The sequence below is a fragment of the Pseudophryne corroboree genome, chromosome 2 (assembly GCF_028390025.1).
Source record: "Pseudophryne corroboree isolate aPseCor3 chromosome 2, aPseCor3.hap2, whole genome shotgun sequence".
Lineage (NCBI taxonomy): Eukaryota > Metazoa > Chordata > Amphibia > Anura > Myobatrachidae > Pseudophryne > Pseudophryne corroboree.
In genome coordinates this window covers 393,532,694-393,550,398 of record NC_086445.1, presented here as the reverse complement: position 1 = coordinate 393,550,398, position 17,705 = coordinate 393,532,694, and the positions used below count along the sequence as shown (strand labels likewise).

At 49.1% G+C, this 17,705-nt stretch overlaps 1 long non-coding RNA gene across 2 annotated transcripts in view; it reads left to right on the top strand.

The window, feature by feature from the left end:
- Positions 1-767: 767 nt before the first annotated feature.
- Positions 768-17,705, top strand: part of LOC135022483 (uncharacterized) — a 37,893-nt gene continuing 20,955 nt past the window's right edge. For both annotated transcript variants that reach the window (XR_010219600.1, XR_010219606.1), the window contains exon 1: positions 768-1,043. This is a non-coding gene — a long non-coding RNA (uncharacterized LOC135022483). The remainder of the gene's footprint in view (positions 1,044-17,705) is intronic.

The window sequence follows — 17,705 nt, the reverse complement described above, 5'->3', positions numbered from 1 at the left end:
TACACAGCAATGGGTGACAAGGAGAGGCAGAGGGTGACAGCGTAAGACAGGAGGATGCAGAGGTGATATCGGAAGGCAAGGTGAGGCAGAGGGTGACAGCGGTATTGTGTGGTGTGGAGAACAGGGGGTATGACATGTACCTAGTGTGGTGGCAGGAACACAGCAGCCTCTGCTCTGTCCATGATATGGGCCCCATCCCCTTGTGTTTTTCCTCAGTTTGGTAATCAGGCAGGCAGACTCTCTTATGCTGGGTACACCTGCTCAATAGAGCGCCCGATATATTAGCCAGTGTGTAACCAGCATAGGCGTGCACACAGGCACCCCCTAATGTCCGGCACCCCTCACACGTCATGCACAGTGATGATCGCCGCGGTCCGCTGGTGTGTAATCGGACCCCGCCACCTGCTGCTCATTCCTGACACTGTGCCTCCACTCCTATGCATCTGTGCCCGGTGAGCGATGTGCTAGCACTGGCTGTATATAGTTTATTCAGGGCCGGCGCTACCTGAGTGAGCACAGAAAGTGCTTTGAAGATGGTCCCCTGTCCCTCAAGCAGCACATGAGCGCATACATCTGCTCTCCAAGATAGGCTGAGAGCCTCAGACTGCAGAGCTGGGACGTGCTGCTGCTGCGCCCTTACAAGTTAGGGGAGGGAGGGGCTGGAGCTTGGAGTTGCAGCCACCACTGAAAGAACAAATCTTCCCCCTCCAGAGTTTACAGCCGTGGCAGATATCAAGCAGGGAGGAGTTGGCCCGGAGCTAATTAATTCCAAGGTGGGCACCGCTGCTTTAAATCCACGCCCCTTTCTGTGAGGGGGTGGAGCTTAGTGTACCACGATCACGTGGAGAAGTGTGGGTGCCCCACACCTGAAGATGACAGGCTTACTCCCCAGCCTGAGCTCCCTCCTCCTGCAGGTGTCACTAACTCTGGGCTATGAGACAGTCTCATACCCAGAAAGAACAGCAGCCTGAGCCAGCAAGCAAGACACCCGCAGCCAGCCTGTGAGGAGCAGCTCAGAGTGAAGACAGGAGTAGAAGAGAGCAGTAAGTAGTGGGGGTTGAGCGGTCGGTGTTGAATCTGTGCTATTTATTAGAGGATGAGGTCTATACTACATATTAGAGCATTGAGACTGTAATTTCATTTATATTCAGTCACATATTAGATCATTTATTGTAGTATCCCCCATACTACAATAAATGATCTAATATGTGACCTTCAAGGACGGATTTTAGGTGGGGTGAAAAGGGTGGTTGTCCAGGGATCCCACACATTGAGGGCCCCTACACTGCTTCAAACATTGCCCCAACCAGCGCACTCTGTACATGCCGCTGCGCCGACTGACTGCATGCAGTCACAGGGGAAGCTAAGGTATAATGGTTCAGTATCGTCTGGCACAGGCGGCAGCAGGGAGAGCAGACACTTCTATGCACCGGGGAGCAGCAGCAGAGCACAGTCTCTATGCTGCCCAGCTTCCATTCCTCATTCTGTACACAGGAAGTGGAGAAGTTTCGTTTAGTAACTCCAGTGGCATCGCTTCTCCCACCTGTGACTGCTGCTCCCAGTGCTGGTCTCATGGTGAGATTTCCAGTACCTGGCTGCTGGTATCTTCTAATAACGATAGCTCAGCACCCTCCCTGTATACCATAAGAGTTGGTGCCATACACCCAGGAATGGATGCACAACTTTGCGTCTTGTTTCTGCTAGGAGAGGAGGGAAAGAACGCTGCAGCTTGTGCTTACACTGTGTGAGGCCCTGCATGGAAGCAGAGGCGACCCCAAACACATGCTGAGCTATGAGGTTTTACATAAATATATTAGCTAAGTCAAGCATTCAGTAGTTTCCAGAGTGGGAGTTTTATGTGTATCTAGCACTGCTGCAGGCATACCGTGTGGCATAATGAGAATTTGGTTCATACTGTATGGCGTAATATGAATTTGGCTCATACCGTGTGGCATAATGTAAATTTTGGCTCATACTGTGTAGCATAATTTGAATTTCATCTCACTTTTTGGCATAATGTGAATTTTGGCTCATACTGTGTGGCATAATGTAAATTTCGGCTCATACTGTGTGGCATAATGTGAATTTTGGCTCATACTGTGTGGCAGAATGTGAATTTTGGCTCATACTGTGTGGCGTAATATGATTTTCGGCTCATACTGTGTGGCGTAACGTGAATTTTGGCTCATACTGTGTGGCGTAACGTGAATTTTGGCTCATACTGTGTGGTGTAATGTGAATAAAGGGCATGGGGACATGTGTGACAAATGCTCATGTCCTGCGGATGAGGGGTCTGATGGCATAGAGAGAGGCAGATGTGGCTCTGATGGCACGTGTAAATTTGAAACTTTACTTTTGTTATATTAAAACTGAAATGTTCGGCCCCCTACATTTGTCCACTGAAAATCAGGGTGTAGGTAATGGGGGGTGCAAGTGTTGGGGTGTGTGTGTGTGTGGGGGCGATTTATTTGCACCTAGGCCCATCACTTTCTAGCTCCGCCACTGGGTCAGAGACAGGTTGGGGAAGTGTAAGCAGCGATAGGGTGCAGCAACAGCTAGGACGCAGGGTTATGCCGCAGCGGACAGTGATTACTGGCCAGTGGTTGCACCTTTATGTTTCATTTTATTTCTTTGGGGTGTATTATATCTACGTTATTATTAGGAACTAGGAAGAAATTAGATTAAGCCATGTGATTTTACTGAATGTAAAATAGTGCTAGATATGTTCCTGGGCGTTGCTTGACATGCCCAAAAGGCAGTGCTAGACACGCCCAAAAGGTGATGCTAGACATGCCCCTCCTGCAGTGCACCGCCTAATAAAATTAGCTGCGAACGCGTATGGTAACCAGCATTACAGTGCCAGTTACACTGGTTGTGAGCTGCCTTTAATTCACAGAGAGCAATGAATTAGAAAAAAAAATGTACAGCTGACACTTAATTAAAGGCAGTAAGTGGCTATGAATACCAGTGCTGATAAGTGGCAGGACTCCTCTATAAGTACGGCACACACCTAAGGTAAGGGGCAGGTCCCTCAGGCAGTGGAGCTCTCCCTGGTGTGTGTGTGTGTGAGAGAGGTGCGGCTGCGCGTGTGGTGGTACCTGCTGCCGTGCAGGTGTAGTCTCGGTACTCACCAGGCGCCGCTCTCTCTCACCTTCAGGTACCGGAACCTTCAACGGACCTGGCAAATCTTCCGTCGGATCCAGACACGATGACCTAGGAGGAAGGAGATTGCTGAGTGCCGTCCTCCTGACTGTGGACCGAAACGCCCTCCGGAGCCGAGGAAAATAGTGCTTTCGGGCTAGGTGAGGGTCATCCCAGGCGTCCGCCTCAGAGCCCGAATTTCACCTATTGGCACTCTCGCACCAGGTGGAAATTCTACCTTGCACCGGCGTGCAAGGCTCACCGTTCGCCCTGAAGGAAGGGAGACAGATAGGGACACACACAGAAGGAACACACAGACCGATGTTACTCACCGTCCTACGTCTTGTACTCCGATCTTCTCCACTTACAGGTCCCTGTAAGGAGGCAAAGAGAGAAACAGCCGTGCAGGGCCTAGAACTACCCTAGTGTGCGTCCGCTACACTAGCTACATAAACAGAGCCCTCAAACTAGCTCGTGTGAGTGGTGCAACACAACTATGCACAAACTTAAAACAAACAGACACTTTGCCCTGCACGGTAACAACATACATCACAATATCGGAATACAAGATCACACGGTGCTGTCCCTTTAAATCCCTACCTGCTGCTGGAAGGGGGTGGGCGCCACACAGCCTGCCCACCTCCTGTACACTTCCTTCTATAGGGCTCAGGTCAAGCGGACCTGCCTACCTAAACACCTCAGGGTGGCCTGGGCCTAGTGCCCAGTGCCACCTTTATTCACCTCGGGGGCACTTATCCACTGGGCCTAGCGCCCCCTGACTGCACACAGGCCGGAGGCCTGATTTCACCCACGGGCCTAGCGCCCGCCTAACTTGTCACTCGTTGGGTGACCTGGGCCTAGTACCCAGCGTCACCTTATGCTTACCTAATTGGCCAGAATACACTAGGGTCTAATGCCCTCTAATGCCCCACAGGCCTATTGCCTGATATGCCCCTCGGGCCTAATGCCCGCCTACTGTGCTGTTGGGGTGGCTTGGGCCTAATGCCCAAACCACCAAATCCAATGGTGACTCAAACCTCCTATCGGCGCCACAGGCCTAGTGCCTGAATTGTGCCCCCGGGCCTAATGCCCGTCCCTGATGGTCTAGGGAGGAAAGGAAAGGGGGTGGAAGTAGCCTCACTGAGGCCTCACCTGCTTCAAGGGGTCTCCGGTGCCCTCTTCTGCCGCTGACCCGTCCTGGCCAGCGGCGTCGCCTCCGCTGCTCCGCGTCCAGCCGCCGCTGGACATCTTCTTGTAGGAGCCCGACGTCTTCCGGCCTCTTCAGCGGCCACCGGAGCTCTTCTTCCCACGGCCGTCGTCTTCTCCTCGGCGCCGGACTCTCTCCTGCGCTCCGGCGCGCCGACTCCTCTCTCCAGGTCCCGGCTGCTTTCTTCGCGCTCTTCCGCGCGGTCTCTTCGGCTCCCGCCCGGCGTCTGACGTCAGACGCTGGGGGCGGGGCCTATGACGCGGCGAGCGCCGATTGGCTCGCCGCGCCCCTCTCTGATTGGCCGCCGCTCCGGGAGCCGCGATTGGCTCCCGGAGGGCGCCAATATTTGAACCTCTCCGCAGCCTCCGGTCCAGTGCAGGGAAAAGGGTAATCCCTGCACCGGACACCCGCCGCCGCCACGCACCCAGCGCTGGGGACAGACAAGCTGCCCCAGCGCTGTCTCCAGCCAGGGACAGCACCACTAATGTGCCCACAGGGCACATCTCTACGTGTGTGTGTGTGTGTGTGTGTGTGTGTAAGGGGGGGGGGGGCAGGGAATAGTTCATTGCTTGTCTGGGCAGCAGTGGCCCCTCAGTCCTCAGGGTCCCCAGTTTACCTGATGCACCAGTGGTAGTTTCACCTCTGTGCAGGTGCCCCTTCAGGGCATATTTATCTTGTATTTTGTCTCCTTCATATTATGGCAAAACTGCAGCTTTGCGCTAAATTTAATGACTGCTATCGAAGAATAAGACCCCGGCATGCACCTGCAGCCTTGAGCAAGTTGTTGTTAAGCAAAATGTGCATGGGGACACACACGCACATAATTATATATATATATATATATATATATATATATATATATATATATATATATATATATATATATATATATATATATATATATATATATATATATATCACACACACGGTAGAAGGCGGCACTCGGAGGCTTCCATATATTCAAAAGATGTGCTTTAATTAACGTTTCGGGAGACGTGGTCCCTTCTTCAGGACACAGCACAGCAAATTGGAGAGGGGGGGGGGCTGCCTATTTTGTCAGTCCCGGGTCCCACAATTTCTGATGGCAGCCCTGACCGTATCTACCACCGGAGTGGAGGGTGCACTCTCGCAAGGATCAGTCTCTTAGAACAATAGCTGCGTCAATCTGTTTAATCAAGTTCAGAGGTGATGCCATTAACAATCGACGTTTTGGCCCATTCATGGACCTTTATCAAGACAGGCAGTTCATGACATCTAGACAGGCTTGCCTACCCTCCCGCATTCAGCGGGAGGCTCCTGATTTTTAAAAGAGCCTCCCGCTGCCCCGCAAACTTTGTTAGACCTCCCGGATATAAAGCCATCCGTGACATGCTATACTGCGCATGCGCAAGTCCGGAGAGGCCGGGGGGCGGGTCCTTCACGGGAGACTTCAGGGCAGCCTCCGGAGCTTTGTGTGCAGCAGCAGCTGTCCTGCTGTGCACACTGAGAAGCCGTCTGAAGCAGGGCTTTGCTTCCCTGTGGCTGGCCCCTCCCACCACACTCAGCTGCGTGTATCATCAGCCCAGCAGCAGCAGCAGCTCCTCGGCTCTCTCTGGGTGTTCATGTCCCCTCCCACACTGTCCTCAGGTTAGCTTTATAGCAGGTCAGTACGGATGTAATGGTGGGGATGTACTGTGGCACTGGATGAAATATAGGAGGGGGGGGCTGTGTATAATAATATGTAACTAAGCTGGTACAGAGTGAAATATAGGGGAGGGGGTGAGTGTGCTGTGTAGGGTGTAATATGGGGGGACTGAGTATAATGTCATGTGCTGGGTGTAATATGGGGGGGCTGTGTATAATGTCATGTGCTGGGTGTAATATGGGGGGGCTGTGTATAATGTCATGTGCTGGGTGTAATGTCGTGTGCTGGGTGTAATATGGGGGGCGCTGTGTATAATGTCGTGCTGTGTGTAATATGGGGGGCGCTGTGTATAGTGTCATATGTAGGGTGTAATATGGGGGGACTGAGTATGTCATGTGCTGGGTGTAATATGGGGGGGCTGAGTATAATGTCATGTGCTGGGTGTAATATGGGGGGGGCTGTGTATAATGTCATGTGCTGGGTGTAATGTCGTGTGCTGGGTGTAATATGGGGGGCGCTGTGTATAATGTCGTGCTGTGTGTAATATGGGGGGCGCTGTGTATAGTGTAATATGGGGGGGCTGAGTATAATGTCATGTGCTGGATGTAATATGGGGGCGCTGTGTATAATGTCATGTGCTGGGTGAAATATGGGGGGTGCTATGTATAATGTCGTGTGCTGGGTGTAATATGGGGGGGTTGGGATCGGATGACCGGCAGTCGGGATCCCATTGGTCAGCATAATGGCGCTGTGATCCCAGACGCCAGATTGCCGGCGGCGGGGACAAGTGCAACAAAGCCCCTTGCGGGCTCGCTGCACTCGCCATGCTGCAGGCACGCTGCGCTCACTACAGGTTCTATTCCCACTTTATGGGTGTCATGGACACCCACGAGTGGGAATAGTCCCTGTTAGTCGGAATGCCGACTGTTGGGATTTCTAGCGGTCGTGATCCTGACCGCCTTTAACATGATTACATCCCATATTGAGGGGCTGTGTGTAATGTGGTACTGGGTGTAATATGTGGGGCTGTGTATACTGTGTGTAATCTGGTACTGGGTGTAAAATGGGCGAGGGGTGCTGTATATGTTATTTATGTCATACCTCCCAGCTGTCCTAATTTTCTAAGGACAGTCCCATTTTTTCACTGACTGTACCGTTGTCCCACCCGCGGGCATCAGTGTCCCGCAGTTGGGGGAGGGGCAGTTGGCAGACGTTAGCAGAGCAGCAGTGAATAGGCACTGAGCACATGCGCACATGCTCTATTCACCGGCAGAGAGGACACAGGGCGTGGCCAGTTGCTCACAGAGCGCTGTTCATGCCCCCATAGTAACAAAAACAGGCATGGCTCGTAATCACGGAACTTCCTGTGAGGCCACACCCTTATCAACGAGGCCATGTCCCTAATTCCTACGGCGCGCGCACAGATGTCCCTCCTGGAGGATTCAACAAGTTTGGTGGAATGTTATAATGTAAAGTGCTGGGTGTAATGCTGCCTTTTGCTGCTTTTAGTACTATAGTTTTTACCTGCAATTACAGGACACACCCCTGATTGCAATAAATACCCCCATGGGTGGAGCTAGACACACACCCTGGGCGGAGCTAGAGACGCCCCTCAATGGCACATTCCACTGCCGCCTGGAATCTCCCTGAAACTAGTTTTCAAAAGTAGGCAAGTATGCATCTAGACAATCAAAGATCAACATTAAATTTAATTAAAATCAATTAACATAAAAACCAGATCACAAACACCATCACCACCAGTGCCTGCCAGGACCTTATAGCAGAAAAATATGGCATTACTGTGAAAATAGAATAATAAACATGTATATCAGATAATCTGAGAGAGCCTCCACCATCTCAACTCACCGAAGAAAACTATAAGCGACATTCCATGGTGTAATTACAACTAGTATAATTTCCTGAGATAATACTAAATCACAGTGGAATAATAAGCAGCTCCTTTTACACAAGGCCACTGTAATTAAGAAAAATCACAGCCTGTCAAACAGACACCCAAAGGGATAAACATACTCCAAACAGGGGAACCACATAATAGAGATCATACCTGATTATTTTTAAAACAACATGTGGCAGGTATAAGTCATTCAGCAGGTGCCAGCTTATTTCAGCACAGTCTACAACTTAAAAAAAAGACATACTTACCGTACTAACCAACCATAGAAATGCAGTCCTTCCAAAGGGATCCACAGGAGACAACATACTCACAACTCGACTACCAGAGGACTAGTGATAGCTGCATGCTGCACAACCGCAGCTGTCAGCTTTTTAAGACACAGAGACAGGAAGTACCACTTAAATCAAAAAGTCTATGAATCAGGCTATATGGATAATGCTAGTAAGAACTGGGCACAACCTCAATGCCGCTGTGCACTGAATCATAAGGATATAAACGTATGGGTGATGTAGAGGCCGTGGAATAATCTATATCCAACTTCAATACCACCTCTATGCTGATGACACACAACTCTACCTCTCCTCTCCTGATCTGTCCCCGCTCAGGTCTCCAGCTGCCTCTCTGCCATCTCCTCCTGGATGTCTGAGCGCTCTCTGAAGCTCAACATGGATAAAACTGAACTTATTATCTTTCCCCCAGCCAGAGCAACACCCCCTACAAACATCTCTATCACTGTTGACAACACTATCATCTCCCCCATTCCCCAACTCCGCTGCCTGGGCATCACTCTTGACTCCTCCCTCTCCTTTACACCCTACATCCAAGCTCTGGCGCAATCTTGTCGGTTCCAGCTACGCAACATTGCTCGCATCAGGCCATTTCTCTCCCAGAGTGCAACTAAACTAATCATCCACTCACTGGTCATCTCACGACTTGACTACTGCAATGTGCTCCTCACTGGCCTCACTTGCTCCCACATCGCTCCCCTCCAATCTGTCCTCAACTCTGCAGCTAGGCTCATCTTCCTCTCCCGCCGCACCACTTCTGCCACTCCCCTTCAACAAAATCTACACTGGCTCCCATTCCCCTACAGAATCCTCTTCAAACTTCTCACCCTCACATACAAGGCCATCTCTAATTCCACTGCTCCCTACATCTCCAACCTCCTCTCCCTTCATACTCCCTCCCGCCCACTACGGTCGGCTGATGACCGTCACCTCTCCTCTGCCTTGGTCACTGCTTCCCATGCACAAGTTCAGGATTTTGCCCGTGCTGCACCCCTTCATTGGAATGCGCTCCCTTGCTCCATTAGACTCTCCCCGACCTTGCAAAGCTTCAAACGGGCATTGAAAACCCACCTATTCATCAAAGCGTACCCCTCCAATGCATAACCTAGTCCTTAGGCTGCTCCTCCATCCCCCTGCCCCATGCCTTGGACATCTCTGCTTTGCTCGCATACCACCTTCAGGCTTACCTGCTTGCACCTCATGTCATCTGTCTGTTGCCCCTCCCCACTAGATTGTTAGCTCTTCAGAGCAGGGCCCTCTTTCCTCTTGTCTAAACCCTCTTCTTGACACATTTCACTCAGCGACCATCTTTACCTGCTTTCTCTCCTGCTGGTAAAGGCTCATCTCTATCTATGGCTGCCAGCCCCAAGTAGTACAATGATTACTCCTTCGCTACTTACATCTAAGCTGTATTATGTTTTGAGAACTGTGTTGCTCTTTGTTACCTGCACTCCATTTTTGTTATTTATTTACTGTTATGCTAAGTTTTGTCTCCCTGTACTGTCCTTTGTACGGCGCTGCGAAACACTTGTGGCGCCCTATAAATAAAATGTAATAATAATAATTGCGGCCGCGGGGCGGGGGACTTCCGCGTTCCAATGACCGGAAGTGGATGCGTTCCACAGACCGGAAGTTGCACGGCTCGAGCACTGCCGAGCGGCTCAGCGGTGGATGGGGCTTCACTAGGAATGTTACAACATACAATGTAAATAAGAGGAACTAAGATACATAAATAATAATTCAAAACATGGAGAGTATACCCAACATGAATCATAATCATACAAAACTAATTAAATATGCATTCCGCCCTATCGGAAATGACAACAAAGAATCACTCATATCAGCATAAGTACGTTTCACTGACTTTACTCTGTCAATTTCATCAGGTATAACATAATACAAAGAGATCTTACCTTAAATAGTACCACCCAGTGCTCCGGAGCGCCCGTCCGTTTCCGGCAAGCGCATTTCCGGTGACGTCACCCTGTGCATGTATTTTTGTATTGGGAGAGCCGGGCATATTGGAATATATAAATAATATATATATATATATATATATATATATATATATATATATATATATATATATATATATATAATTATAATCTCTCATTGAGATGTTGATGCGTACTGGGCTGGGAACTCCATTGTACATACATATGAATATAATTACAGATTAACACCCTAGATAGTATCTGATAATACACCCATAATCACACAGGTACAGTATCTTTTGTGTCCTATATGTATGGGTATACATTACTATTAGAATATTTAGGTGTGCTGAGCAGAAAACCTTGTTTCATATACATATTACTACAACTACGGATTGATGCTCTAGCTAATATCTCGAAATTTATACAGCATTATACAAACAGTATCATAATAATGGACTAACACTCGTATGAATAATACCTCACATTATGGATAGTGTAATGATTAGCATTACTGCATCACAGCACTGAGGTCATCACTTCAGTTCCCACCCTGGCCCTGTGTGGAATTGTATATTCTCCCCGTACTTGTATGGGTTTCCTCCCACATTTTTTAACAGGTTCCATAGTGTTTTCATATGCCTAAAGACTTGTGATATTGACCTGTCACCTTAATCACTGATTAAATGTTAAGCTAAAAATGTGGGAACATAATTAGAGTGATTCTGAAATAATAAAGAATGTTGGTATCATCTGTAAATAGGCTTGAAATATCGAAAGCAGGGGAGATGCATATTTAAAACTAAACACCAGCAATAACAAATTCTGCCTCCAAAACCATACACAACAGTTCTGTCAGAGTTATTGGAGATTATGGGGTATATGCAATTGCGGTCGAATTTCGGGTCATTTTCGACCAAAAAAAAAAATCGCCTATGCAATTCAGTGCTTTCCGACCAAAAAACGGACTTTCAAAATTCGAATTTTTGCAAATTCGACTTTTCTGCAATGATACAAGTGCTGCAATTCGACCAAAGCATATTCAATTCAAGTTTGGAAATTCGACAGCAGGGCTTTTAGACAGCAAATTCGTCATTTTCAATCCGCCACACTTTGGAGGGTGAAAACAAATAAAAAAATTTTAAACATGTTTTTTTTGGTGTTTTTTTTTTTGGGAATAGCAGATCTATTTATATTAGAAGGGATTAGGTACTTTTTTTTTTTTTTTTGGGAGGCACAAATATTATTTATATATTTTTTAAAATATTATTTTTATTTTTTTTATGCTGGAACGGTAAAATCTAAAAAAAAAATGGCATGGGGTCCCCCCTCCAAAGCATAACCAGCCTCGGGCTCATTGAGCTGGTCCTGGTTCTAAAAATGCGGGGGAAAAATTGACAGGGGATCCCCCGTATTTTTAAAACCAGCACCGGGCTCTGCGCCTGGTGCCAAAAATACGGGGGACAAAAAGAGTAGGGGTCCCCCGTATTTTTAACACCAGCATCGGGCTCCACTAGCTGGACAGATAATGCCACAGCCGGGGGTCACTTTTATGCCGTGCCCTGCGGCCGTGGCATTAAATATCCAACTAGTCACCCCTGGCCGGGGTACCCTGGGGGAGTGGGGACCCCTTCAATCAAGGGGTCCCCCCCCCCAGCCACCCAAGGGCCAGGGGTGAAGCCCGAGGCTGTCCCCCCCCCCATCCAATGGGCTGCGGATGGGGGGGCTGATAGCCTTTTGTGATAATAAAAAGATATTGTTTTTTCCAGTAGTACTACAAGTCCCAGCAAGCCTCCCCCGCAAGCTGGTACTTGGAGAACCACAAGTACCAGCATGCGGGAGAAAAACGGGCCCGCTGGTACCTGTAGTACTACTGGGAAAAAAATACCCAAATAAAAACAGGACACACACACCGTCGACAGTAAAACTTTATTTCATACGTCGACACACACATACTTACCTATGTTCACACGCCGACATCGGTCCTCTTCTCCATGTAGAATCCACGGATACCTGAAAAGAAAAGTTCAATATACTCACCTCAGCCATGGTCCAGAGATACATCCACGTACTTGGCAAAAAAACAAACCGCAAATACCCGACCACCGGACTGAAAGGGGTCCCATGCTGACACATGGGACACCTTTCCACGAATGAGACCTGTCAGTGACAGCTGTCACAGACAGGTCTCTAAGCCAATCAGGAAGCGCAACTTCGTTGCGCTCACCTGATTGGCTGAGCGCTGTCTGTACTGTGACAGCGCATCGCACAGCTCCCTCCATTATATTCAATGGTGGGAACTTAGCGGCTAGCGGTAAGGTCACCCGCCGGTCAGCGGCTGACCGGCGGGTGACCCCACCGCTACCCGCAAAGTTCCCACCATTGAAAGTAATGGAGCGGCTTTGCGATGCGCTGTCACAGTACAGACAGCGCTCAGCCAATCAGGTGAGCGCCACGGCAGTAGCGCTTCCTGATTGGCTGAAGGGACATCAGTGACAGGAGTCACGTGATGTCCCGGCATTCGGGGAAAGGGGTCTAATGTGAAAGCATTGGACCCCTTTCATTAGTCCGCTGGATCGGTGTTCGTTTTTTTTTTTTGCCAAGTACGTGGATTATCTCTCTGGACCTGGATGTACCTCTGGACGCTGGAAGGTGAGTATAATTTTTTTACAGGTACCTCGGATCGTCGGAGACCGTGGCAGTCGGCGTGTCAACATAGGTAAGTATGTGTGTGTCGGTAGTGTGTAATAAAGTTTTACTGTCAAGGTGTCTGTGTCCTGTTTTTATTTGGGTATTTTTTTCCCAGTAGTACTACAGGTACCAGCGGGCCCGTTTTACTCCCGCATGCTGGTACTTGTGGTTCTCCAAGTACCAGCTTGCGGGGGAGGCTTGCTGGGACTTGTAGTACTACTGGAAAAAACAATATCTTTTTATTATCACAAAAGGCTATCAGCCCTCCCATCCGCAGCCCATTGGATGGGGGGGACAGCCTCGGGCTTCACCCCTGGCCCTTGGGTGGCTGGGGGGGGGGGACCCCTTGATTGAAGGGGTCCCCACTCCCCCAGGGTACCCCGGCCAGGGGTGACTAGTTGGATATTTGATGCCACGGCCGCAGGGCACGGCATAAAAGTGACCCCCGGCTGTGGCATTATCTGTCCAGCTAGTGGAGCCCGATGCTGGTGTTAAAAATACGGGGGACCCCTACTCTTTTTGTCCCCCGTATTTTTGGCACCAGCATCGGGCGCAGAGCCCGGTGCTGGTTTTAAAAATACGGGGGATCCCTGGCCAATTTTTCCCCGGATTTTTAGAACCAGGACCAGCTCGATGAGCCCGAGGCTGGTTATGCTTTGGAGGGGGGACCCCACGCCATTTTTTTTTTCGGGTTTTTCCCCGTTTTTTAAAATCGCGGTAAAATCCGCCAAATCGTCCGATTTTCGCCCGCGATTCTGGCGAATCCGTTTTTCATTGAATATGGTGAATTCCGGAAGCCACCTTCCGGAATTCACCTGGCGAATTTGGTCGAATTAAAAAACGGCGAAAATTGCCGCGAATTCGACCGCAATTGCATATACCCCAATATATGGAAAAGAGTGGAATACTGACATATTGAATTACTTCATAGTTCAAACCGTTTTCTTCTCTGATTAGAGATGCATTGTATGCAACTGGGACAATTTAGGGTTGTTATGCAACTAGATAAGTAGATTACATAACATTACATATAGTCAGACTAAAAGCAGATAATTATTTTTCACAGGTCAGGTGCAAGAAGAGAATTAGGACACATTACTAATTTAGAATCAAGACAGGACACAGCATTGTTTTACATTATCCTTTATTCACAATATTTATTTCTCTTTTCATCACATTATTCTTTTACTATCTTTTTAATATTTCACTTTATTTAGACCTTCTATATACATTCTTATATAAAAATGAGATACACAAGCCATTTAGGCCGTTAAGATATATGTGGGGGTTTGCTACCTTTTTTTTTTTATAAAGGGTGATTTTAATCATGTTCTATTAAGGGATAGTGTGCACCCATCCATTACCTGATTCCCTTTATCTTGTTGATTTCACATATGGAACATGGGGCCTGCAGCTTATTTCTCTACTGCACATGTGCAAATCACAGGAAAAATGGCCCCCGCGCTATTTTCCTGGTGATTTCTGTCTACAATGCCAGCTTCCGCTGGACCCTGTATTGGTAAGTATAATTATATGGGTGCAGGGTGTGCAATGTGGACCCTACTGAACCCAGGCGCCCATGTACACCCAGTGGTGTCGAGAGAGGGGGGGGGGGGTACAAATTACCCGGGCCCAGGTCTGATGGAGGGACCCAGTGAGGGTCCAGCAGGGGCCCAGGCCCCCTCCCCCTTACCTGGCAGCAGCAGCTGCATCTCTTCTCCTCAGCCCAGTACACTCTGCTGTGTACTGGGCTGCACTGTGGCCATGGAAGCGCTTAAAATACAATTTCTCTAACGTCCTAGTGGATGCTGGGGACTCCGAAAGGACCATGGGGAATAGCGGCTCCGCAGGAGACTGGGCACAAAGTAAAAGCTTTAGGACTAGCTGGTGTGCACTGGCTCCTCCCCCTATGACCCTCCTCCAAGCCTCAGTTAAGATTTTGTGCCCGAACGAGAAGGGTGCAATCTAGGTGGCTCTCCTGAGCTGCTTAGAGTAAAAGTTTAAATAGGTTTTTTTATTTTCAGTGAGACCTGCTGGCAACAGGCTCACTGCATCGAGGGACTAAGGGGAGAAGAAGCGAACTCACCTGCGTGCAGAGTGGATTGGGCTTCTTAGGCTACTGGACATTAGCTCCAGAGGGACGATCACAGGCCCAGCCATGGATGGGTCCCGGAGCCGCGCCGCCGGCCCCCTTACAGAGCCAGAAGAGTGAAGAGGTCCGGAAAATCGTCGGCAGAAGACGTCCTGTCTTCAATAAGGTAGCGCACAGCACCGCAGCTGTGCGCCATTGCTCTCAGCACACTTCACACTCCGGTCACTGAGGGTGCAGGGCGCTGGGGGGGGGGGGGGGCGCCCTGGGACGCAATGAAAATACCTTAAATGGCTAAAAATACATCACATATAGCTCCTGGGCTATATGGATGTATTTAACCCCTGCCAGTTTTCCACAAAAAAGCGGGAGAAAGGCTCCGCCCCTTTTTCGGCGGCCTATCTCCTCAGCACACAAGCGCCATTTTTTCCTCACAGCTCCGTTGGAGGAAGGCTCCCTGACTCTCCCCTGCAGTCCTGCACTACAGAAACAGGGTAAAACAAGAGAGGGGGGGCACTAAATTGGCATATTAATATATACAGCAGCTATATTAGGGAAAAACACTTATATAAGGTTATCCCTGTGTATATATATATATATATATATATATATATATAGCGCTCTGGTGTGTGCTGGCAAACTCTCCCTCTGTCTCCCCAAAGGGCTATTGGGGTCCTGTCCTCTATCAGAGCATTCCCTGTGTGTGTGCTGTGTGTCGGTACGCTGTGTCGACATGTATGAGGAGGAAAATGGTGTGGAGGCGGAGCAATTGCCTGTGTTAGTGATGTCACCCCCTAGGGAGTCGACACCTGACTGGATGGTCTTATGGAAAGAATTACGTGATAGTGTCGGCACTTTACAAAAGACTGTTGACGACATGAGACAGCCGGCAAATCAGTTAATACCTGTACAGGCGTCTCAAACACCGTCAGGGGCTATAAAACGCCCGTTACCTCAGGTCGATACAGACACTGACACGGACACTGACTCCAGTGTCGACGGTGAGGAAACAAACGTATTTTCCAGTTGGGCCACACGTTACATGATCACGGCAATGAAGGAGGTTTTGAACATTTCTGATACTACAAGTACCACAAAAAAGGGTATTATGTGGGGTGTGAAAAAACTACCCGTAGTTTTTCCTGAATCAGATGAATTAAATGAGGTGTGTGATGAAGCATGGGTTTCCCCCGATAAAAAACTGCTAATTTCTAAAAAATTATTGGCATTATACCCTTTCCCGCCAGAGGTTAGGGCGCGTTGGGAAACACCCCCTAGCGTAGATAAGGCGCTCACACGCTTATCAAAACAAGTGGCGTTACCGTCTCCTGATACGGCCGCCCTCAAGGAACCAGCTGATAGGAAGCTGGAAAATATCCTTAAAAGTATATACACACATACTGGTATTATACTGCGACCAGCAATCGCCTCAGCCTGGATGTGCAGTGCTGGGGTGGCTTGGTCGGATTCCCTGACTGAAAATATTGATACCCTGGACAGGGACAATACATTATTGACTATAGAGCATTTAAAGGATGCATTTCTATATATGCGAGATGCACAGAGGGATATTTGCACTCTGGCATCAAGAGTAAGTGCGATGTCCATTTCTGCCAGAAGAGGATTATGGACGCGACAGTGGTCAGGGGATGCGGATTCCAAACGGCATATGGAAGTATTGCCGTATAAAGGGGAGGAGTTATTTGGGGTCGGTCTATCGGACCTGGTGGCCACGGCAACGGCTGGAAAATCCACCTTTTTACCCCAAGTCACCTCGCAGCAGAAAAAGATACCGTCTTTTCAGGCTCAGTCCTTTCGTCCCCATAAGGGCAAGCGGGCAAAAGGCCACTCATATCTGCCCCGGGGCAGAGGAAGGGGAAAAAGACTGCAGCAAACGGCCTCTTCCCACGAACAGAAGCCCTCCCCCGCTTCTGCCAAGTCCTCAGCATGACGCTGGGGCCTTACAAGCGGACTCAGGCACGGTGGGGGCCCGTCTCAAGAATTTCAGCGCGCAGTGGGCTCACTCGCAAGTGGACCCCTGGATCCTGCAGGTAGTATCTCAGGGGTACAAATTGGAATTCGAGACGTCTCCCCCTCGCCGGTTCCTGAAGTCTGCTTTACCAACGTCTCCCCCCGACAGGGAGGCGGTATTGGAAGCCATTCACAAGCTGTATTCCCAGCAGGTGATAATCAAGGTACCCCTCCTACAACAGGGAAAGGGGTATTATTCCACGCTGTTTGTGGTACCGAAGCCGGACGGCTCGGTGAGACCCATTTTAAATCTGAAATCCTTGAACACTTACATAAAAAGGTTCAAGTTCAAGATGGAGTCACTCAGAGCAGTGATGGCGAACCTGGAAGAAGGGGACTATATGGTGTCTCTGGACATCAAGGATGCTTACCTCCATGTCCCAATTTGCCCTTCTCACCAAGGGTACCTCAGGTTTGTGGTACAGAACTGTCACTATCAGTTTCAGACGCTGCCGTTTGGATTGTCCACGGCACCCCGGGTCTTTACCAAGGTAATGGCCGAAATGATGATTCTTCTTCGAAGAAAAGGCGTCTTAATTATCCCTTACTTGGACGATCTCCTGATAAGGGCAAGGTCCAGAGAACAGTTAGAGGTCGGAGTAGCACTATCTCAAGTAGTACTACGACAGCACGGATGGATTCTAAATATTCCAAAATCGCAGCTGATTCCGACGACACGTCTGCTGTTCCTAGGGATGATTCTGGACACAGTACAGAAAAAGGTGTTTCTCCCGGAGGAGAAAGCCAAGGAGTTATCCGACCTAGTCAGGAACCTCCTAAGACCAG